Source organism: Lipotes vexillifer, unplaced genomic scaffold (assembly GCF_000442215.2).
Source record: "Lipotes vexillifer unplaced genomic scaffold, Lipotes_vexillifer_v1.1 scaffold2385, whole genome shotgun sequence".
Classification (NCBI taxonomy): domain Eukaryota; kingdom Metazoa; phylum Chordata; class Mammalia; order Artiodactyla; family Lipotidae; genus Lipotes; species Lipotes vexillifer.
In genome coordinates, this window is record NW_006794923.1 from 280233 (window position 1) to 305068 (window position 24836).

Genomic DNA, 24836 nt, shown 5'->3' on the forward strand with positions numbered 1-24836 from the left:
CAGCTCGGTGCTTTGTGACCACCTAGAGGGTTGGGATAGGGGGGGGGGGAGGGAGGGAGACGCAAGAGGGAAGAGATATGGGGACATATGTATATGTATAACTGATTCACTTTATTATGAATCAGAAACTAACACACCATTGTAAAGCAATTATACTCCAATAAAGATGTTAAAAAAATTTTTTTAAATCAGTTGGTCATATTTATGTAAGTCTATTTCTGTGTTCTCTAGTCTGTTCCCTTTATGTCTTTGTTCATCTTTATGCTAACACCATGCTGTTTTGTTTTTTTTTTTTTGAAAGGAAGGTTGGTTTTTTTTTTTTCCTATAAATTTATTTATTTATTTATTTATTTTTGGCTGTGTTGGGTCTTCGTTTCTGTGCAAGGGCTTTCTCTAGTTGCGGCAAGCGGGGGCCTCTCTTCATCGCGGTGCGCGGGCCTTTCACTGTCATGGCCTCTCTTGTTGTGGGGCACAGGCTCCAGACACGCAGGCTCAGTAGTTGTGGCTCACGGGCCTAGTTGCTCCGTGGCATGTGGGATCTTCCCAGACCAGGGCTCGAACCCGTGTCCCCTGCATTGGCAGGCGGATTCTCAACCACTGCGCCACCAGGGAAGCCCACACCATGCTGTTTTGACGACAAGAACTTTATAATAATTCTTGAAAGCAGGCAGTTTTAGCCCTCCAACTTTGTTTTTCTTTTCAGAGTTGTTTTGGCTATTGTTGGTCGTTTGCTTTTCCATACCAGTTTTAGAATTCATTTGTCAGTTGATTTTTGTTTATTAACCTTGTATTCTGCAACCTTGCTAAACTCACTTATTTATAGTTTGAACTTTCAATACTATCAATATTGTATAAAAATGATGAGAACAGACATCCTTGATTTTTCTTGATCTAAGGGGGAAAGCATTTAGTCTTTCACCTTTTAAGTACATTAGCCGTAGGCTTTTTTGGGTGCCTTTTCTCAGACCGAACTTCCCTTGTATTGCTAGTTTGCTGAAACTTTTTATCGTGAATTGGATTTGTTAAGTGCCTTTCTTGCATGTGTAAAAATAATAATATGCATTTTCTTTCTTTTTTTTTTTTTTGTCTGTTACTATGGTGAATTATTCTGATGGATTTTTGTATCTGGAGCCAGCTTTGAGTTCCTGGGATAAACTTCACTTGGTTGTGATGTTTTATCCTTTTCATGTTTTTGGGTTTTTTTTAATAAATTTATTTTATTTAACTTATTTTATTTTTGGCTGCATTGGGTCTTAGTTGCTGCATGCGGGCTTTTCTCTGGTTGCGGCGAGCGGGGGCTACTCTTCGTTGCGGTGTGCGGGCTTCTCATTGCAGTGGCTTCTCTTGTTGGGAGCACGGGCTCTAGGTGTGCGGGCTTCAGTAGTTGTGGCACATGGGCTCAGTAGCTGTGGCTTGCGGGCTCTAGAGCACAGGCTCAGTAGTTGTGCCGCATGGGCTTAGCTTAGTTGCTCCACGGCATGTGGGATCTTCCCGGATCAGGGCTCGAACCCGTGTCTCCTGCACTGGCAGGCGGATTCTTAACCACTGTGCCACCAGGGAAGCCCCTTTTCATGTATTGCTGGATTTAATTTGCTAATATTTTGCTGAGGGTATTTGTGACTTTGTTCATGAGGGATATTTGTCTGTAGTTTTTCTCTTTTGTACTATCTTTCTCTGGTTTTGACATTAGCATAATGCTGGTAACCACTACTCTCTTCTTTGTATCTGTGTGTTTGTTTTTGTATGTTTTGTTTGATTTGTTTATTGTATTCCACATATGAGTGAAATCATATGGTATTTGGTATTTGTCTTTCACTTATTTCACTTAGCGTAATACCCTCTAAGGCCATCCGTGTTGTTGCAAATGGCAAGATTTCAGTATTTTTCGTGGCTGAGTAATATTCCATCGTGTATGTATACACATCTTTATCCATTCATCCATCAGTGGGCACTTAGGTTGTTTCCAAATCTTGCCTGTTGTAAAGAATGCTGCAATGAATATAGGGATGCAGATACCTTTTCTAACTAGTGTTTTCATGTTCTTCAGTTAGTATTTATTATACTCACTGTATTTTACAAATAGTTAATCAATTGATTCAACACCATTTGTTGAAGAGTCCTTCCTCTCTATATATTTTCATTACATGTTGCCAGAGAGTGTATTTTTAAGGAATATATGCATATGATTCAAAATCAAAGCATATCAAAGTATATACAGTGAAAAGTAAGTTTCCCCCTCCAGCTACAAGCATTGTGGATTTTCCTTCCAGATATATTCCATGCATATACAAGCATATTTTTTGAACAAATGGTAGTATACTATATTCACTATTTTATAACCCTCTTTCTTAGTATATTTTGGGGATTGTTCCCTATCAGCACATAGAGATCTTTCTCATTATCTTTAACAACTTCGTAATATTTCACTGTATGGAGCTACTATGATAGACCTTTTCTTGTTTCCAGTCCCATGCTACTATAAACAATGCTGCCATGAATATCTTTGTACATTGGTCTGTGTAGTCATGTGCAATTAATTCTGCTTGTAAAAAAATGCTTAGAAGTGGAATTTCTTAGTCAAAGTGTATGTGAATGTAAAATGCCAATAGATATCAAAGTGCTTGTCTCTCTGCAATGCCCCAAATATAGTGTATTATCAAACGTTTTGATCTTTGTAAAGTCAGTAGTTGATAAATGGTATTTTATTTTAACTGAATTTCTTTATGAGTGAGGTTGAGCATCTTTTCATATATAAAAGACATTTGTATTTATGTTTGTATAGCATGATTTTAATTGCAGCCTAAGTCTTAAATCCTTTCATGGGCCTATTTTGGGGCAATTTTGTTCAGTTGCTTCTTTTGCTTTTATCTCAGCTTTTAAACTGTTATTGAATAAGTATCACACTTACATGATTCAAAAATGAAAAGTCTCACCCTCACCTCTGTCTTCATCCATCTTAATTGCCCTTAGCCTTCAAGTAACCATTTTTCTTAGTTTTTTCCTTCACACTTCCAGTATTTCTCTCTATAAATACAAGGACATATGTACATAGCTTCTTTTTTTAATTTTTTTATTTTATTTGCGGTACGCAGGCCTCTCACTGTTGTGGCCTCTCCTGTCGTGGAGCACAGGCTCCGGACGCGCAGGCTCAGCGGCCATGGCTCACGGGCCCAGCCGCTCCGCGGCATGTGGGATCCTCCCGGACCGGGGCACGAACCCGTGTCCCCTGCATTGTCAGGTGGACTTTCAACCACTGCACCACCAGGGAAGCCCTGTACATAGCTTCTTATGCCCCGCTTTCTTACACAGTATCCCATTCTATATCTTAGCCTGTTCATTTAAGAAGATATATAGACAAGCACAGGGAGCTCTACTCAGAGATCTGTGGTGACCTAAATGGGAAGTAAATCTAAAAAAGAGGGGACATACGTATACATATAGCTGATTCACTTTGCTGTATAGCAGAAGATAACACAAAATTGTAAAGCAACCATACTCCAATAAAAAAAAAGAAGACATACAGTCAACAAGCACATGAGAAGATGCTCAACATCACTAATGATCAGGGAAAAGGAAATCAAAACTGCAGTGAGATGTCCCCTCAGCCCCGTGAGAGTGGCCACCATCACGAAGGCCACAAATAACAGATGCTGGAGAGGGTGTGGAGAAAAGGGAAGCCTCCTGCACTGCGGGTGAGAATGTAAATTGGTGCAGCCACTACGGAGAACAGTATGGAGATTCCCCCCCAAATTAAAAATAGAACTACCATATTATCAACCAGTTCCACTTCTGGATATTTATCCAAAGAAAACGAAAACACTAACTTGAAAAGATATCTGCACCCCCATGTTCACTGCAGCATTATTTACAATATTCAAGGTGGGTGTGGAAGCAGCCGAAGTGCCCATCAACAGATGAATGGATAAAGATGTGGTACAGGGCTTCCCTGGTGGCGCAGTGGTTGAGAGTCCGCCTGCCGATGCAGGGGACACAGGTTCGTGCCCCAGTCCGGGAGGATCCCACATGCCGCGGAGCAACTGGGCCCGTGAGCCGTGGCCGCTGAGCCTCCCTACTGACCTCATCTTAACTGGATTACATCTGGATTACATCTGCAAAAAAAAAAAAAAAAAGATGTGGTACATACATATACATACAGTGGGATATTACTCAGCCATAAGAAAGAATGACATGTTGCCCTTTGCAGCAACATGGATGGAACTTGAAGGCATTATGCTAAGTGAAGTAAGTCAGACAGGGAAAGACAAATGCCATGTGATCTCACTTTTATGTAAAATCTTAAAAAACAAAAAAGTTGAACAGGAACTCAAAGATACAGAGGAAAGATTGGTGGGGGATGGCAGTTGGGGGGTGAAATGGGAGAAGGTGTTCCAAAGGTCCAGACTCGCAGTTATAAAATAAATAAGTCCTAAGGATATAATATACAGCATCTCAACTATAGCTAGTAACACTGAATTGTATATATGAAAGTTGCTGAGAGAGTAGATCTTGAAAATTCTCAAAAAAAAGTTTGTTCTAGAATTCTGCTCATGTCAGTGACCAGGGATCTTCACTATTTTTGACAGCTGTACAGTGTCCTGCTGTGTGGCTGTAGCATGTTTATTCAACCAGTTCCCTATTTTGGACACCTGAGTTGTTTCTGCTCTTTTGATTTTACATCCATTGCCACAACTAGTAGCATGGTATATGTGACATTTTCTACTTGTGCAGGTATATCTGTATGATTCCCAGAGCTGGGATTGCTGGGGCTATGAATCTATAAATTTAGTAGACATTAACGAATGTTCCATTTTGCATTCCTTCCAGCATGTGTTGTTCAACTTGGGGATTTTTGCCATCTGATAGGTGAGAAATGGTATTTCTGCATCGTTTCAATTTGCAGTTCTTTTATTCGGAGGGAGGTTGAACATTTCTTGACATGTTGGTCTTTTTAGTCGCAATTTCTGAGGGGTGATTAGTCCTTCGTGAGAAGAGATATGTATACATTTCCCCAGTTTGTCACTTGTATTTTGACTCTGCTTATGTTACTTGTGTGTGTGTGTGTGTGTGTGTGTGTGTGTGTGTGTGTGTGTGCAAAAGGAAAAAGTGTATCTAGTAGAATGTGTCAGTATTTTCTTTTACAGCTTCTGGATTCTCAGTCAGATTTAGGAAGGCCTTTTCCCCTCCCTGGTTTTAAAGGAATTCACCTGTGGTTTCTTCTGGTGCTTGTATGGTTTTGTTGGTTTGTTTTTAATTTATTTATTTTATTTATCTATTTTTTGACTGTGTTGGGTCTTCATTGCTGCGCGTGGGCTTTCTCTAGTTGTGGTGAGCGGGGGCTACCCTTTGTTGTGGTGCTCAGGCTTCTCACTGCGGTGGCTTCTCTTGTTCGGAGCAGGGGCTCTAGAGCACAGGCTTCAGTAGTTGTGGCACACAGGCTCAGTAGTTGTGGCACACGGGCATAGTTGCTGCACGGCATGTGGGATCTTCCCAGATCAGGGATCAAACCCGTGTCCCCTACATTGGCAGGTGGATTCTTAACCTCTGTGCCGCAAGGGAAGCCCCTTGTTTTGTTTTATTCATTTTCTTCCCTGAGTGTTCAGGTTTATTGAGGGCATGGGGGTCTACAGGGGAGACCCAAGTGCCTGCACGTGGCTGGGGATGGGGTCTCCAAAACCTGGGTTGACTTGAAAGTGTGACCCTCAGCTCCATCCCACCAAAGGCTTGGGACTCCAGTGTGGCTGCACTGCAGGAGTGGTTGCCTTTGGGTGTGGCCCCATCAGGGCAGCGACTTGGCACATTTCTCGCCCTTCAGGCAAGGCCCACGGCCATTCTTCCCCAGGGAGGTCACCTGCTCAGCGCTTAGGGCACTTGGGTGCTGAGTCTGGGGCAGGCAGCTGGATGGCAGCAGACAGAAGCCCCAGACTGTGTGTTCTGTTTTGTTTTTTACATTGAGATTTGGGATCCATTTGGAGTTTATCCTGGTGCAGATGTAAGGAATGGATCTGACTTCACTTTTTTCCAAATGGCTGTACAGTTTTGCCTGCACTACTTATTAAAAAGTTCATCTGTATCCCCACTGATTTGAGATACTGTCCTTCCTTATTATATATGAAATTCCCACATTTATTTTTTATTTTTTTACATCTTTATTGGAGTATAACTGCTTTACAATGGTGTGTTGGTTTCTGCTTTATAACAAAGTGAATCAGTTATACATATACACATGTTCCCATATCTCTTCCCTCTTGCGTCTCCCTCCCTCCCACCCTCCCTATCCCACCCCTCCAGGCGGTCACAAAGCACGGAGCCGATCTCCCAGTGCTATGCGGCTGCTTCCCACTGGCTATCTACCTTACGTTTGGTAGTGTATATATGTCCATGCCTCTCTCTCGCTTTGTCACAGCTCACCCTTCCCCCTCCCCGTGTCCTCAAGTCCATTCTCTGGTAGGTCTGTGTCTTTATTCCCGTCTTACCCCTAGGTTCTTCATGACATTTTATTTTCCTTAAATTCCATATATATGTGTTAGCGTACGGTATTTGTAGTGAGGTGGATAGACCTCAAGTCTGTCATACAGAGTGAAGTAAGTCAGAAAGAGAAAAACAAATACCACATTTATTTTTGTTTCAGTTTCTGGCTCAACTTCCATTGGTCCCTCTGTGAATTCATGTGCCATTATTAAGCTGTTTCCATTATAGAGGTTTTACAGTTGATTTGAATGGTGATATGGCTATAGTCCCCTTTTATTGTTCTTTTTATGGAGTGTTTAGAGTTATAGAGTTTTCAGAGTTTTCAGAGTTGAGTTTGGCTAGTTTTGATTTAATTTTGCCACATGAACTTGAGAATTGGCTTTTTGCTTAATTTCAAAACAAAACCTGTTATTCCTGGGGAGGAGAGTTAAGTTAGGTTTTTAAACTAACTTCGAGCTGACGCTACGGTGCGGAGCCTTTCTATCCAAGTCAGCTTTTGTGTCTTACAGGAGTATTTCCAAGTTGTTTTCACATTGGTCTTTGCACAATTCTTATTAGGCTTATGCCTGTTTGGGGATTTTTGTTTCTTTGTTTGTATTCATAGGGCTGTTGGTTTCTGTCTTCACCTGAATTCCTTAGAAAACAGAACTTGCGCCAAGGCTTCTTGGCCAAGGCTTTGTTGGGGTTGTCATCTCAGTGCAGTGAGAGTAATGGGAAAAAGGAAGAAAGGAAAGAATGTGCAAATTCGTGTGTTACTGAGTTGGCCATGGCTTCATGAGAAAACACAGCCACTGGTTGGGTCATCTGGATGGATTTGGACAGGCTCTGTAGAACCGACTCACCTTGAAACCGTCTTTTGCAACAAAGAAGGGAGATAAATGTATCTGCCACTTCCCTTACGGCTCCTGTCTCTCAGCGCCTTTTGGGGCAGCCACTGGGAAAGCCAGTGTTCTTTGGCCTGGTGTCTCATCTGAATCCAGAAATGGTGGAAGGAACTGGAGTATTTGAGGGTTCACTGGCTCGGGCCTGGGAAGGGTGGGAGGGTCTCTCAGCAGAGGCCATGTCTCCCCACTGAGTGAGCAGCTGGGCCTGGAAGGCAGGTGGTGCCAAGATGCACAAAATCGGGTCCAATATAATTCCAACATATTAATAGCCTATCCTCTTACCTTTGAATTCTCTTACTTTTTGTAGTAGTTTTTTAGTTGATTCTTCTTTGGGGATTTCTTATGTATACGATCATGTCATCCAAAAAAGAAAGAGTTTTTTTTTTTTTAATTTATTTGCCTGTGCCAGGTCTTAGTTGTGGCAGGCGGGATCTTTTAGTTGCAGCATGTGGGCTCTTTAGTTGTGGCGTGCAGATTCTAGTTCTCCGACTGGAGATGGAACCTCGGCCCCGTGCATTGGGAGCTCGGAGCTTAGCCACTGGACCACCAGGGAAGTCCCCAAAATAGAAAGAGTTTTACTACTTCCTTTTTCAATTCTTATGTATTTTGGTTTTTTTCCTCTTGTCCAAATGTGTTGGTTAACACCCCAATGTGAAACAGTAGTATTGACAATGGGCAAGCTTATTTTGATCTTGACTTTTATAGGCATGCCTTCAGTGTTTTTCTATTAAGAAAAATATTAGAAGTTTATACCAATTGAACAACAAATCCCCATTTCCTTCTCCCCCTGTCCCCCAGTGACCACCATCCAATTCTCTGCTTCTATGAGTTTGACTGTTCTAGGGACCTCATATAAGTGGAATCATGCAGTATTTGTCCATTTGTATCTGGCTTATCTCACTTAACATAATGTCCTCCAGGTTTATCCATATGTCACAAATGGCAGGATTGCCCTTTTTTAAAGGCTTAATAATATTCCATTGTATGGACATACCACATTTTCTTTATGCATTCATCCATCATCCAACACTTAGATTGTTTCCATGTCTTGGCTTTGTAAATAATGTTCTGATGGATGAACATGGGAGGACAGATATCTCTTTGAGATCCTGATTTCAATTCTTTTGAGCATATACCCACCAGTGGAATTGCTGGCCTGTATTGGTATAAAGTTTCAGTTATACAAGATAAATTATTTCTAGAGATCTGCTGTACAGCATAATGCCTATAGCCAACAATACTATATTATGCACTTAAAAGTTGTTAGAGGGGTAGATGTCATGTATGTGTTCTTACTGCACACACATTGACACACACACTAAGGAACACAGGAAAACTTAGGGAGGTGATGGATATGTCTACTACCTTGACTGTGGTGATGATTTCACCAGTGTCTACATATGTCAAACTCATCAAATTGTACACATTAGTTATGTACAGTTCTTTGTGTGCCAATTATACTTCAATAAAGCTGTGCTTTAAAAAAAGAAAGAGGGCTTCCCTGGTGGTGCAGTGGTTAAGAATCCGCCTGCCAATGCAGGGGACATGGGTTCGAGCCGTGGGCCGGGAAGATCCCACATGCCACGGAGCAATGAAGCCCATGCACCACAACTACTGAGCCTGTGCTCTAGAGCCCACGAGCCACAGCTACTGAGTCCGTGAGCCACAACTACTGAAGCCTGTGTGCCTAGAGCCCGTGCTCCGCAACGAGAGAAGCCACCACAATGAGAAGCCCACGCACCACAACAAAGGGTAGCCCCCGCTCGCCACAATTAAAGAGAAAGCCCATGTGCGGCAACGAAGACCCAATGCAGCCAAAGAATAAATTTTAAAAAAAATCTTAAAACAGTTTTCTTTTTAAATACTTAAAAAAAAAAGAAAGAAAGAAAAATATTGACTTTGGGGCTAGGAGAATATATTTTCTTTATGTTAGTGAAATATTCTACAATTCCTGTATTACTGAGTTTTTTTTTAATCAGAAGGCATTGTTGAATTTTATTAAGAAGTTTTTCAGCATTTCTAGTGATGGTCATATGACTTTTTCATTAAATCTAGCAAAGCAATGAATTCTATTAGTAGATTATCTAATATTAGACCACCTTTACATTTCTGGAATAAGCCCCAGTTGGACAAGGTGTATTTTTCATTGTGTTGTTGGATTATTCATACTAATATTTTATATTGGATATTTGCATCAACATTCATAAGTGAGATTGGTCTTTGGCTTTAAATTTGGCTTTACTTATTTCTGTACAATCTTTAGCAGATTTTGGCATAAATGTTATACTTGGGTCATATAAAAATTTGGAAGTTTGCCATATTCTAGAATATCTTAAGTAGAGTTGGAATTAACAGCCCTTTAAAATTTTGGCAGAATTCCCCTCTAAACTGTATCTGTTGCTTTTTTGTGTGTGTTTAGATCTTTGTCAACTCTATTTCTTTTATGGAAATTGGTCTGTTTAGTCTATCTCTCCCTGAGTCAGTTTTATAAATTATACTCTTCCTGGAAAAGTGTCTGTTTCATCCAGGCCATCAAATTCATCACATATAATTTTATGAAATGCTTTTATGATTTTTTAAATTTGTTTTTACTCTTCTCAGAGGTATTGCTTCCTTGTCATTGTGAATTTGTGCTCTGTTCCTTTTTCCCCTGTTGGTTAGGTTAGTTGGTGTTTTCTGTTTTATTGATTTTTGTTTTGGCAGTGAACCAGTTTTTTGATTATTAATAAGTCCTACTTTTTAATTTTTCTAACTTTAATTTCTCCTTTTATATTTATTATTTCTTCATTCAGTTTTGGCATGTTTTAGAGATGAGGAAACTTGGACTGACCACACACTCTTTGTGGATGTTGTACTAGTCAGGGTTTTACTTTGCAGACAACAGAAGCTGATCCTGACTGATTTAAGCAGAAAAAGAGCTGATCAGAATGATATTGGGTCTCTGACAGAAATGGTGAGAGGGCTGGAGAACCAGCTTTGAGGTTAAACAGCCAGGAAAAAACACCCCAAACCACAACTCAGAACTAATTCTGGTGAGAAACCTGCTGTCACTACTGCGGGTGCCTGACAGGCTGAACAATGCCACTTAGCTCGAGTTCACTGCCACCAACCCATCCTACAGAAAACAGTCGGGAAAAGCAAGGGGAAAGACAATGCCTTGGCTGATCAGCGTTGTTGGCCTGGTTGAGGTGATCGAAACCTTCCTTCCTGAGGAGTCTGACTCCTTGGTGGTCCTCCCAGTGGGGCTCAGATTCAGCCAAACGCCATCAGATGTCCCCGTTCCAACCCTCCAGTTCCAGTCTTTTCGAAGCGTGCCCTTTGTTTCACTTATAAGACCCGGTGGAATAATTCAGCAACTTGCAGTGTTAAACCCAGGGTCGTTGTGGGTGATCTCAGCCTGCGCGCGTAAGCTAGAAGAGAGTCTTAGCACTATCATAGAAAGCCTAGTTTTCCAACCGTGCTTCAAGCCAAGAATTTAAGTCTTGGAGCTTGTCATCCTTTTGCTTTACGATCTGGCAAGAGAGAGTCTGTATCCAGAGTCTGTATTCCAGCTGTAAGGGAGACTGGAAAACAAGGGGTATTAATGGGAGAGCAGCAAAAAAGAAGAATATGAGAATGATTTTAGAGAAATAACCACTGGGGCTTCTCGACTGCTTGATTAAAACGTCTGAGAGAGACAGGGGCCGTTGAGCAGGGTGGTCTGTAGCCCAATCACAGTGCAGTTCTGTAAACTTCAGTGATTGGAAAGGGTGTCAGTGGTCATCTCGTTACATACTGGCCACGTTTTTGAGCAATCACTTGTTATCCGGACAGTTCCAGCAACAGGAAACCGGTTACATAAACACAATTCTCAAAGAATCGTGTGACAGCTCCTACTGGGAGAATCCAGCCCGGTGTTGTTACGTCTTGAGATTACACGGAACACACCTCGCTCTGTTCACCTGGGAGCCCCGCTGGCATCCGGTGTGAGGGTAGCCGGTCGATGCCGCCATTCCTTGCAGGTTCTCAGGCCATCGATCCACCTCCTCCAAGCTGCTACCAGGACTGAGTGTGCTCCTGGGATCAGAGCGCCAGGCCGAGCGGAGCCAGCTGCCCTCTCCCCGCCTGGAGGCTGGAGGTCCCCCTGGCTCGGGGCTGGCGGCCACCCCACCGCTGACTCACACCCGCCTGGCTTCCTGTCGAGAGAACTGCATTTTCCTCTGTGCTCTTGCTGAGATCTCTTTCCTCCGGTCTCTGCTTGTGCTGTCGATGTTTTGCTTTGTTGAGGCCCGGAGACTGGACCTTGCATTTCTTACTGGTAAATTTCACCTTTTTGTTTGCAATTTGTCCTTCAGCCAATCTGTCATGATCTTTGGGTAGCTGAAAGCAAAGGAGAGGGAAGCATTTTATTGATTTGCAGTGTAAGGTCACCAGGAATCAAGTGACACCCACCTCCAGATTTGGGCCCGACAGAGAAGTAAATAAGTTCCCACCTTTCCTCAGGTCCTTCTCAGGATATAAGTTCCCACCTGTTCAGAACCTAGAGCCAGAGTGGAGAAAGAAAGCCATTGCGGCATCTTGTTCTTTTTTTATTGGAAGCTGGCAGCTGCTACCACCCCACTGTCTATGGACCCATCTGCCTCTAGACTGTAACAGTCAACACTCATATGTTTTCATTTTCTGAGAGAAAATAAGCATTTCATAGAAGAAGAAACAAATGGCCCCAAGTCATACAACCAAAAATTGCTAATTAAAAATGTGATACCTTTGCCCATCAGATTGGCACAAAATTTTCAAACCTTTGCACAATGATGTATGTTCATGGATGTTAACATCACTATGTATAATGGCTAAAAATCAGAAAGGAAGAAAGTAAATCTCCATCCAAAGGTACTTTGTTGTGATTCTTTGAGTTCCATTTCCCTCATCTCATTTACAAGTCTGAGTGAAATGAAGGGTAAAGTTTATCATTCTCCAAAATAAAAGCACACTCGCAGCAACAAGAGAGAGCAGAGGCCTCAGGGCAATGTAGTCTCCCTAAATCTGCTCCTTCCAGGGGCTTCCAAATCTCAGAGTGTGGAAGTGCCATCCTCCAGGTGGTCAGGTCATTTACGTTTATCGGAGTGTTTTCATAGAAGCTCTTTATGTATTTTGTTTATTCAGTTGTAGCTGCCTACAAATTCATCATCTCAACTTTGTTCAGGGGGTCTCTTGCCACGCAGATATTTTTTATCTTTTGTAAGCAAATCTGGAAATTGGTTCCTTTATAGTTTTTGTGAGTTGTTTGGCTTCCTGTAATTATATTCATGGAATAATTCAACATAAAAGATTAAAAGAAAATGTAGGAAAATACTTTTTTATTATCTTGTGTCAGGCTGGATGAGCCCAGAGGCCCTGTGTAGCCAAGCCCCAAGGCATGCTGGGCAGCCCTGGCTGGCGGGCCTCCACACCTGTTGTATCCTGTCAGGGACCAAAGTCGCGTTCCTTCTGCAATGGAGCACCCTGTTTTCTTGTCTATCTCCCTCCAGGTAGAGCCTCACGATGCATCCCGCCGTGCTGGGTAACTCAGCTTACTTTGCCTTCTTTACACATCAGAACTGTGCCTGCTTTATATCAACACGCCAGCTAGGTCCCCTCGTGGGCTGCTTTGTTGTCCCCTCCCAGGCCTCCTTTTCCGTGGTTGTTTTGGTTTATCACCACCAGTTCCTATTTCACAAGAAGCAAGTCTGTTACATTGTGGCTTTTAGTGCTGACAAGAAATCCGTGGTTTGGGGTCTTGGGCCCTGAGCATGGTGTAACTAGAAATTAAACTGAAGTTTAAACTGTAATTTAACTCCACCGAAATTTTCACACCAAAGGAGAACTCTCACATGGCCTTGCTGGAAAGAAGTACACACTTCACAGTCTTACACCCTAAAATGTTATTTTGGTCAATATTATAAGGTAAATATGAAAGAAGTGAAATTACCTCCAAGACAGATGCTTGACTCAGAATGTTTTAATATTTGAGATCTTTTGAACTTTAAAGAACAGATCACTCTCACACTCTTTAAACTATTTAGGCACAGAAAAAGGTGCAAGCTTATTCAGGAATCTTGATAGCAAATTCATAAAACTACAGATCAATCTCACTTCACAGAGACATGACAAACGAATTCCAGATGCGTTGAGTTTAAATGGAAGGCAATGAAATATAATTTCTACAAGAGGATGTTGTAGGATCTCAATCTGATCTGGAGGTGGGGAAAACCTTTCTAAACATGATAGAAAAACTGTAAAGGGAAAGATAGATTTTTGCTATATGAGAATAAAACACTTCCATTCATTCCTTCAGTCCTTCAGCAGATATGTACTGAGCATCTCCTGCATGCTGAGCACAATTTTAGGCACTGGCACTTCAAAAACAACATAAACTTATAAGGCAAATGAGTTTATATCCTTAACGTCTAGGAAATAATCCTTGTAAATCATTAGGGAAAAGATCGGCATTGCAAATGGAAAAATGGGCAGATGGAAAAAGGTCTACAAAGGGACGCGACACCTAAGAAATAATATACAACCTCCTGAGACACCAGACAAATATACATTTAAACAACAAGGTGCTCTTTTTGCTTTCGCCTATGTGACTGCTGGATCTTTCGAAGAGGTTTCTGGGAAAGAAAGTAACTTAGTTCTGAATACATGTTTATGTAATTTCCCTCCGTGAAACTCATTGAAAAGAGTCCAAAATAGAGCAGGAAAATCTAAGCAAGTCATGGAAAGCCCTGAGATCGGTTAGGCGTCTCATCTGCTCCTGGAAGGGTACAGCTTTGACGAAATAGGAGAAAGATTTGTGAAGGATGCCAGTGAAAAATCCTTAACTGAGGAACGAGAGGACAACCGTGTGGGCTTCTCCTCCACCCAGACCCCTCAGGCTTTAGGAGCTGAGAGGGACCGTGAGGGGGACAGGATGAAAGCCAGACGCAGCGGGCAGCGCTCATCACTTCGCCCAGCAAACATTTCTGCATCCTGATTGGCACGTGCGTTCCCGGCATGCAGAAATGCACTGGGGTCAGCAGGGAGGAGGCCCAGGGAATTGGCCTTGAACTGTAACAATAAAGGGGTCTTCCTTCTAACAGATGTCTGTCCTTTGAGCCCAGCAAGTCGTGAAACCAAAGCTGAAAGCCAGGCTGCTCTTTTCCTCTCTATGTACCTGGGAACGAGTCTGCCACCAGCAGGTGCCCTCTGGGAGCTCAGCTTCTCCCAGGCCTAGACTCGAGTTTAAGTCAACACTGGCATCCTGTGGGCTCCCGGGCGGAACCGCTTCTCTTGAGTCACAGTTTTGTGCTGGCCAGAGGCTGGGAGGCGGTTTTGGCAACTTCCTGCAGCCAAAACAGTGTTTCGTGCTGATGAGCTGCCCCGTAACCATCACTCTGGGGCCGTTAGCTGCCTGTCAGCTGGGACCCGTCTCCTGCCCGCTGTCTCCTCTTTCCGTCCCTCCTGCCCTCCGGCAGCTGAGTCACGGGTAGCACGAGTGTTAACAGCACCGACGGCTCCACTTCTGAGGAATGAATGTGTGGCTGTCGTGTCATGTTTTTGGAAAGCCTTCCCAGAGGCCGGTGTTAGGTCAGTGCCCACCTCTATTTTTTCAGTCCTGTTATCATTTCCTTATTTAAATGTGAATATTTAATTCAGGCAGAGTTTATTTGGATTACAGGTGGAATGAGCTAGACATTCATTAATTTGTTCAACAAGATTGACTGAGCTTGCTCTTGGCACCAGGCACCAGGGGGAACATTTTAGAGAGATTTTTCTCAGCATCAAACCTCAGCTACCTTACATCTAATAACACAAGAGACCGGGTTTTCTGAATGCCTTCCAAATTCACATATTTCAGGAGAAAGAAGGGGTGGGCCTCCTGCTGGAGTGTGAGCTCATTTGTATAAAATAGGGCCAGATTTTCTCCTTTCCAAGACCTTTTGTCCTAGACTTGGTAACCAAGTCTACACTCTCACTCCATCCCAGTTGGTTCACATCACGCCTTTCCGCCTGTGTAGAGAATGCTGTAAGGACCTGTGTGCAGGTTAAAATAATTTCATTTAATCCATCCAAAGCACTTCGACCAGTTCCCGGGACGTGCGTGTTACCTATTATTATTACTATTGTGCATTTCAAGGGATCGGTGTCACCTCATCGTTCATGGACTCCTTCGGAGAGGGTCCCAGGAGCCCTCACCCCTGTGTGCTCAGCTTGAGCAGTGGCGAAGGAACGTCCCTTGGGTGTGAGGGTCATATTATTTCATTTGTAAGTGTCCAGTTCAGAAATGATGAGAAACCACCCAGGACACTGAGTGGCACTTAGGTCTCAGTACACGAGGAAGGTCAAGTCCACGTCATGTAGAGTGGCACACTTATCTCTGCTGAACAGTCCTCCTCAGGGTTCCTCCTTCCACATCACAGAGATCCAGGACTTGTCTGCCTCTCTTGACAAGGCCTGGAAGCGGAACCCGTGGGCCAGGCCGTCTCCAGGACAATCACAGGAAGCTATTCCACGCCTGCGACAAGTCCCGGCTCTATGTGGTGGCAGGCAGAAGGTTACAGGCCATCAGGCTGAAGGGTCACCAGCAATCCTGGCTCCTGGAAATTCCCGACCCACCGCCCTCGGGTCCCCTGGCTTTTGTGGTCCCCCTTGGTGAGGAAGTGGAAGGCGGAGAGAAGGGGCCCCCTTGAGTAAAGCACAGCAGAAAATAGAACATTAACCAGGACTTTGTTTCACTTTGTTTCTTTGTTTTTTCAATGATGTTCGCCTTTTGCAACACATAACCACACCCCAAACTTCCTGAGTGTTTTCAAGGTGACACCACTGGGAATAAAATGGGAGCTGAGTTTAAAGGAGCGGGTCTTGGGAAGTTACTATAAACCTCCAAGTTGTTACCAAACGCTTTCTTTCATCTCATGTTCTGGGACCACATCCAAGATTCCCGGAGGCCTTACAAATGGCAGTCCGTGATGGAGCTGTTAGGTTTTCTAAACGCTCATTAACATTTACTAAGTATCCGTTAATAGCAGCACAAGGAGAAGAAAAGCACAGTGGGGGGGAATGTGTTCCAGTCAGAAGATGGGGGATGAAGAAAGATGTAAAAGGAAATGAAAAGTCAGTCAACGAGACAAGAGCCAGTCTTCAGGCCTCTTGCCTCTTTCTCTCCGTGTCTTCTGGACTCCAGCGAAGAATGTTTGTGTGTGAGGGGACAGAAAGATTCCACTTTGGAGCTAGATCGGGGAAACAGCTTTGACAGTTCCGTGAGACAGGACAGTCTGCGGAAAGCTAACACTCCATCTCTCTGAGGACCAGCTTCTTTTTCTGGAAAATTAGCAGCCTTGACCACTTCACAAGATTATAAATACAAGTTGTTCCATTCGGGGGACATGACACAATAATAGTACCTGCCCGGTCATGAAGCAGCCTCTGATTCAGCTTCGACCCCTTCCCTCCCTCAGGCCCACTGTGTCTTCCACCATATGGCCACCACCCCCTCTTCAGCTTCATCTTCTGTCGCTCTAACCTTCCCGGCACCCACAAATTCGTCCACGTGGTATATTCTGTCATAGCACATGGCCCCTCGAGACCGTCATGTGCATCCTGCGAGCGGGGCCTGGTAATGCTCATCTCTGCATCCCCTGCATGCGACCCATTCCATGAACATCTTTGTGCCAGAGTACTGAGTCCATTTCCACTGGATGTAATGATTGATGCATTTAGATTGAAATCGAGCATCTTACTTGTACTTTTGATGTGCTCCCCACTTCCTGTAGGTTTCCTTTTCTGTACTTTCTTGAGTTCTTTAGGATTGAGCATCTTTTTGTAAACTTATTTAGAAACTTAACTAGACCCCCAGGAGTTTGTAAACAAACAGGAGCTTCTGTAGGTTTCACCTGTTGTATGTGCGTGTGTCTGTGTGTCTCAGTGCAGTTTCATTGCACATGTAGATTCCTGTGACCACCACTGCAGTCAATATACAGGATCTGTTCCAACATGAGGATTCCTCCTGTTAAGCTTTTCCAGCCAGCCCTCCCCCCAGTCTTGCCCTCACAGAGCACACAGGCTAGATGGGCACAGGCCAGAGTCCCAGGGCGTGCTGGAGACCAGCTGATGTTCATGAGCCAGGTCTTGGTCTCTAAAGTTCCTCCTGCAGCCTGACAGATAAGGCCCCTGCGAGAACAGCTCAGAAGCCCAGCACATGTAAGCAATCAGAACAGACTCAGATTTTGGAGTCTGAGACCCAGATCCTGGAGCCCTGGACACTCTGGGCCAGGGCAGCACGGAGCACATCCACAGGTCCAAAGGGGAAGAGGCCTGCACGGTTCCTTGGGCAGCTCGAGTCGAAAACTGCCCTGGCTCAGATGACAGTAATATTGAAGGATCAAAACCCACAGTTCCAAGTGCAGCTCGATGGAGGTTTCGTTCCCTCAGCCCGAGTTGGAAAGCTGGGCGATGCCGGCAGCTTGCTGATGGGTCCTGTGCACATGCGGAGGAAATGATTTCACAGCTTTGGGATTTCACCACTGCAGAGGGGTCAGGGGGCCAATTCCGCTGAAACAAAGGGACAGTAATCACTCTGGCCAGAAGAGCAGTTTATATCAGAGGTGTCTCTTTCCAGCCTCAGAGACTTGCAGGACAGTTTCTCAGTTCACTTCAGTGTCTTTCGACGATGGATACAATCCAGACAGGGCACTTCACTTTTATTGGAGTGAATTCTGGAGCCCAAGAAGTGAAACTTGCTTAACCCAGCCAGGTTTATTTTATTGTGCAAATAGAACTGAGTGTAGGAATAAAGTGCTCAAACTTCGAACCTTTGTCCATGGTAATCTTCAGCCTCAATAGCCTGTGTTATTAACTGACAAAGACTCATCTTAAAAATGTGTAGCTAGGGCTTCCCTGGTGGCACAGTGGTTAAGAATCCGCCTGCCAATGCAGGGGACAGGGGTTCGAGCCGTGGTCCGGGAAGATCCCACATGCCGCGGAGCGACTAAGCCCGTGCGCCACAACTGCTGAGCCTGTGCTCTAGAGCGTGAGAGCCACAACTACTGAGCCCACGTGCCTCAACTACTGAAGCCCGTGTGCCTAGAGCCCGTGCTCTGCAACAAGAGAAGCCACTGCACTGAGAAGCCAGTGCACCACAACAAAGAGTAGGCCCCGCTCGACGCAACTAGAGAAAGCCAGTGTGCAGCAACGAAGATGCAACGCAGCCAAAAATAAATAAAATAAATTAATTAAGAAAAAGAAATGTGTAGCTGACACCCCAGTGTACTCAATGTGTGGATGGAGCATTTACTGTGTTTGAGTTAAAAGGCTCGGACCAAGCCTTGCCTGACTGCCTAATGCCCAGCTTCGAGAACTTGTCTGTCTGGTTCCCCGTCACATCCCCAGTTCCTAGCACGTAAATATGTGATGAGTAAATCCTGGTGATGATGAGGTTTGTTATGAACCCACAAAGCTAGTCCTATTTCTCAAGAGTAGTGTTTTACACCTGTAGGTCCAGGGCACTGTGAAATCATGTGGAATTAGCCCACTCAGCAAGTATGAGCATAATAGAGCCTTGAAGCTGGGCCTTAGGCATATGGGTCTGAAGTTTCTGGGAAAGATCTAGGTTGGAAACATAATTTTTAAATCATCAGCAAATAGATGGTTGTTAAGAGAAATGATACTGGGTGAGGCCATGAGGGAGAGTGTGTGAAGTTCAATAAGGGAAAGCCATCCAGAACAGCGTGTGTGTGTGTGTGTCTGTGTGTGTATGCACGTGCGCACACATGTTTCTTTTTTTTTTAATTAATTAATTTTATTTTGGCTGCACTGGGTCTTAGTTGCGGCATGCGTGTGGGATCTAGTTCCCTGACCAGGGATCGAACCTGGGTCCCCTCCGTTGGGAGTGCGAGGTCTTAACCGCTGAACCACCAGCGAAGTCCCTGCACACATGTTTGTGATGAGAGAAGGTCCATGAATTTCATCATGTTTTCTAAGGGGTTCACAACCCATAAAAGGATAGGAATTCAGTGTTGAAATGGTCCATCTTGAACTCCCTTTTCATCCTTGGCCAGTTAGGTACCTTTAGAAAGGGCACTGTTTCTATGCATCACAATCTGTAGAGATGCTTGTTAAAAATGCACATTCCTGGGCCCCAAGCCAGGCCTGGTGAGTAAGCCTTTCTGGACGTGAGGTCCAGGAATGTGCATTTTTAGCAGGTCCCTGGGGAGTCTGTTCATTTCTCCCCAGGGAGCTGCTAAAAATGCACTTCCGGTTCACTGAGCACTTCTTCGATGCTTAAGATGTTGTTCTACACAATCCAGTGAATGTTTCATTTCAGATATTGTACATTGACCTCCACAAGTTCCATTTTGTTCTTGTGTATATCTTCTATCTCTGTCCTCGTTATCACATTTTCCTTTAAATGTCATACATTATAAGAGCTGTTTTAAAAATACTGTGTGCTTATTCCATCATCTCTGTCATTTTTTTTTTTTTTTTTGCGGTACGCGGGCCTCTCACTGTCGTGGCCTCTCCCGTTGCGGAGCACAGGCTCTGGACGCGCAGGCTCAGCGGCCATGGCTCACGGGCGCAGCCACCCCGTGGCATGTGGGATCTTCCCGGACCGTGGCACGAACCTGTGTCCCCTGCATTGGTAGGCGGACTCCCAACCACTGCGCCACTAGGGAAGCCCATCTCTGTCATTTTTAGGTCTCTGTCTATTGTATGATTTTTCTCCTGATTATGAACCGCATTTTTGTGCTTCTTTGCATTTCTAGTAATTTGGGGAAAATGCTGTACATCATAAATATTATATTGTTGAGTGTCTGGGTTTCATTGTCTTTCTTTAAAAAGAAGTGTTGAGCTGTCTTTGTCAGGTAATTCAGTAACTTGAAAGCTTCTGAGGTGTGGCCTTTCTAGAGTCTCTACTGAATGTTTCAGGTTTCTCCACTTGAGCTGGTCTGAATATCTCCCAGCCCTGTGTGAGCTCGGGCAGTCATTCACTTTGTGGGTGTCCAGGAGTTGTTTTTGGATTCACCTCATGGGGTTTCACCCAACACATGTGGGTGTTAGTATTCATCCAAAGTCCCGTGAGGGAATTCCCAAGTAGATTTCTGCAGCTCTTTCTTTCCCCTCTTTTCAGCACCCTCCTCTTTGGAGCCTTTACCTACAAGTTCCAGGTGCCTCAGCCATCCAGAGTGCTGATCTGTCTTGTCAACTCTGCCAGTCATATTACATTAGGGCCCACCCTAATGACCTAATTTTAGCTTGATACCTCTGTAAAGACCCCGTCTCCAAATAAGGTTACCTTCTGAGGTATTGAGGATTTAGGACTTCAAGACAGGATATTTTGGGGGGGGGTGGGGGGGAACAGTTCAATCCGTAACAGGGAAACTCAGATTCAAGTCTCAGTCCCTCTTCCCTGGATGGGAAGCCTCTGCCATTGCACAGCAGCCGCCTCAGCCTTGCAAGAAACCAACCAGGAGGTGTTTGTAAACACAGAATCAGCACCGGGCCTGGGATCTCAACACACCTTCCTAGAGGAGTTCAGTTTTACCTTCTTCATATTTGAGAAATGAGCACAAACACCTTTCCACAAGGTTACAGGATGTTGCAGGGTTTTGTTGCTGGAGTTGATACTGGTGGGCTGGCTGAAAAGGCTGATGGCCATTTCATAGAAAGAAACATCTTTCTATAGTCAGAGCTAGAAGAGCCCTCAGGGCCCATCGGTGTGCAGTGGGAGAAGCGATTTGCCCAGGGCAAACTGACAGTGTTTTGCTGTGGAATCCCACAATCCTGCCCTTGTGAAATATGAACATCTCCCCAGTTGGAAGAGCCAGCAGCCCCTGGGTCCCGCCGTGCTCAATGCCTGGCACATAGTGAATGCAGCATGAACATGCCCTATCCAGAGAAATCTCTTCTTTGCGTTTTTAAATGTGTTTATCCCTCAAAAGAGCATCCCCTAGACACTATAATACAATGGAATGTCACTCAGCCATAAAAAAGAGTGAAACAATGCCACCTGCAGCAACAGGGATGGACCTAGAGATGATCATACTGGGTGAAGTCAGACAGAGAAAGACAAATACTGTATGATATCACTTACATGTGGAATCTAAAAGAGCGATACAGATGAACTTATTTACAAAACAGATACAGACTCACAGACATAGAAGAGAAACTTATAGTTACCAAAGGGGGTGGGGAAGGGATAAATTAGGAGTTTGAGATTAGCAGATACACACTATTATATATAAAATAACCAACAAGGACCTACCATATAGCACAGGGAACTATATTCAGTATCTATCTCATAATAACCTATAATGGAAAAGAATCTGAAAAAGAATATATGTATAACTGAGTTGCTGTGCTGGACACCTGAAACTAACAAACACAACACTGGAAATCAACTATTCTTCAATAAAAAATAATCCCACAGAAAATTTCTCATACATCTTTTAAGACTCATTTACTCCATAGATCACCTCTGTCCTTTCTTTTTCTTGTCATTTATCTGTTGAAGAACCTGGGCCTTTGATCACAGAGTTTCCCACTGTCTGGCTTTGCGGGTGGAACTTTCACGTCTGCTGGTTCCTCTTCATAAGTTAGCAACTGTTGAGGCTGAACACCTCTACCTATGATTTCACTGTGGACAGCAGAATGGTGAGATTCTAATTCTATCACTGGTTTTCCTTTGTTAAGCAGAATACATTTATGAAAAGATAATGAGGTGGTGCCATCACAGCCTCTGAGGATGACAAATTCTTTTTTCTCTTTTAATATCATGATGAACTCCCAGATTTAAACATATCTGATGGATTTCAAGCCACCGTAATGATTATATTTATTAAAGCTCGAATTGTTCCATCTTCGACCAGTGGGAGTATCTTCAGGTTGGCTCCTGAGTCCTTTTGATAACTTCCTGGTGGAACAGTGTCACTACGAAGAGCTTCACTTTCGTGCTGGCTGCTGGCTTTCAAGGGTCTTTGTCACATGTCTCTCACTTCCAGAAGCCCAGAAGCCTGGTTTCACCTACTTAGCAAAGAGCTCCAAGAACACGTTATTTCTGCTTTTCTTTTTTTAACATCTTTATTGGGGTATAATTGCTTTACAATGGTGTGTTAGTTTCTGCTCTATAACAAAGTGAATCAGTTATACATATACACATGTTCCCACATCTCTTCCCTCTAGCGTCTCCCTCCCTCCCACCCTCCCTATCCCACCCCTCCAGGCGGTCACAAAGCACCGAGCAGATCTCCCTGTGCCATGCGGCTGCTTCCCACTAGCTATCTACCTTACGTTTGGTAGTGTATATATGTCCATGCGTCTCTCTCGCTTTGTCACAGCTCACCCTTCCCCCTCCCCATATCCTCAAGTCCATTCTCTAGTAGGTCTGTGTCTTTATTCCTGTCTTACCCCTAGGTTCTTCATGACATTTTTTTTCTTAAATTCCATATATATGTGTTAGCATACTGTATTTGTCTCTCTCTTTGTGACTTACTTCACTCTGTATGACAGACTCTAGGTCTATCCACCTCATTACAAATAGCTCAATTTCCTTTCTTTTTATGGCTGAGTAATAGTCCATTGTATGTATGGGCCACATCTTCTTTATCCATTCATCCGTTGATGGACACTTAGGTTGTTTCCATCTCCGGGCTATTGTAAATAGAGCTGCAATGAGCATTGTGGTACATGACTCTTTTTGAGTTATGGTTTTCTCAGGGTATATGCCCAGTAGTGGGATTGCTGGGTCATATGGTAGTTCTATTTGTAGTTTTTTAAGGAACCTCCAAAACCTGAGGGAGGGCATGCTGGCAAGTTTCGCATGCAGACTGTGCTGGATGCTGCTGCTTCCTTGGCCCTTCTTCAATGTCAGCTTGGCTGCCACGTCGTCCCAGAGGATGTCTCTTGTGTACGCCCGTAGCATTTTGGCTCTCCCTTACTGTAGTACTGATCTCGCTGACTGCAGTTGTCTGTTTATCCATATGCCCACTTCCCCTGCTGCCCACGAGACTGAGTGGCAGGGCCCGTGGCTTGTTGACCAGTGGCTAGCATATTAGGGTGCCAACAGATAATTGCTGAATGAATGTCTGTGTCATTCTTCTCCTACCAGAGCGCTCCTTACCCAGGGTTGAAATCTACCCATTTCATATTTCCACGCCTCTCGGCATCCCAGCTACATGGTGAGCTCTTTCAGGGACCAGTTCTAACGCCCTTCCCCATCTCCACCATCTGGCAGGATGCATTGTGGACCCCTCCCCCCCTGCCCACCTACACTGTTATTAAAGGATGAGAAATGTGTTTCTATAAAACTAAGAGCAGTTAACTTGAAACTTGTTTCAGCACCAATTTGACTTCCTCCTTTGGAATCATTTCTGGGAAAGTACAACAAAGTTCCTCTTCACGTTTCCCTACCAAAGTGGCCTTTGGAAAGTTTGGGGTACCCCGGGCACCCCAGGGCGTTCTCTCATCCTGACGGTGATGCAGGAGCTCCTTCCACCCCATCCAGTACCATGTTTCTGTGACAGGAATTTATTGAGTGATTAATGCTTCTCGTCCATCACTCCCAGGAGCCTACAAACATGCTGTTATTTCTCTTGTCTTAAAAACAAGGACTTAATTACACTGCTTTGTCCCTCTTCCAAGTGGCCAGATCTCTCCTGAGAGCTTTACACCATCAGTGAAGGCACGGTTTCCTCCTCTCTGTCCCAACCCCATGTGGGGTGACTGCCACCCTTCTGATGCTGCCTCTTGCCGTGGCCTCAGAGCAGCTTTCAATTCTGAGCCATGATTGCAGGTCGGGTGTGAGAGCCCCCTCTCCCTCTTCATGACCACATCAGATGCTCTGCTGCCTCAGATCTCCCAGCCCCTGGGCAGGAAGGGAGCTGAGAACACTGCACACGGTGCCCTTTCCCTTTTCTCCCGGCCTCTGGACGAAAGCCGGTGGGCATATAAACATGTCAGGCACACCTGAAGCTGCAGTGGCATGCAGAGCATCATTCTCTTTTCTTTTTTGGTCATGGTAAGCTTTGCCAGACCATCTGACCTCAAGGCTCGGCTCCCCCATATTCCTGTAGCACCAAAGGCAGTTCCCTCCTATTGTTACGGTGCTTCTCCGCAGGGAATAGAGGATCCTTTAGGCCAGACAGTGCCTGCCCCACGCCCCGGCCCCCAGCCCTTATGACGGGCTGACCTAGCGGGGGTGGATGCAGAAGTATCTTCCATCTTTAAAAAAAATCCCTGGACCCCAGAGCTCTCCCCCTTTACAATCAGACATCTCTAAAGAATTGCCCACAGTCCCCTCTCTCTATTTTTTTTACTTCATATTTAGTGAACCTTCCACCCTCACTTGAGTTCAAATCTATTCGTACAGCTTCTTAGCTGTGTGACCCTGCGCTCATGAATTTCTCTGAACCTCAATGTTTTCATACATAAAATGGACATAAAAATAGTTACCTGTCCCATGGGACAGTTTTGGAGATGAAATAGGTTATGGTA

The 24836-nt window shown here is 44.3% G+C and overlaps 1 protein-coding gene across 2 annotated transcripts in view; it reads left to right on the top strand.

Annotated features, from left to right (window-relative positions):
- Positions 1 to 24836, top strand: part of GAB3 (GRB2 associated binding protein 3) — a 62082-nt gene that overhangs the window by 4561 nt on the left and 32685 nt on the right. The window lies entirely within an intron of this gene.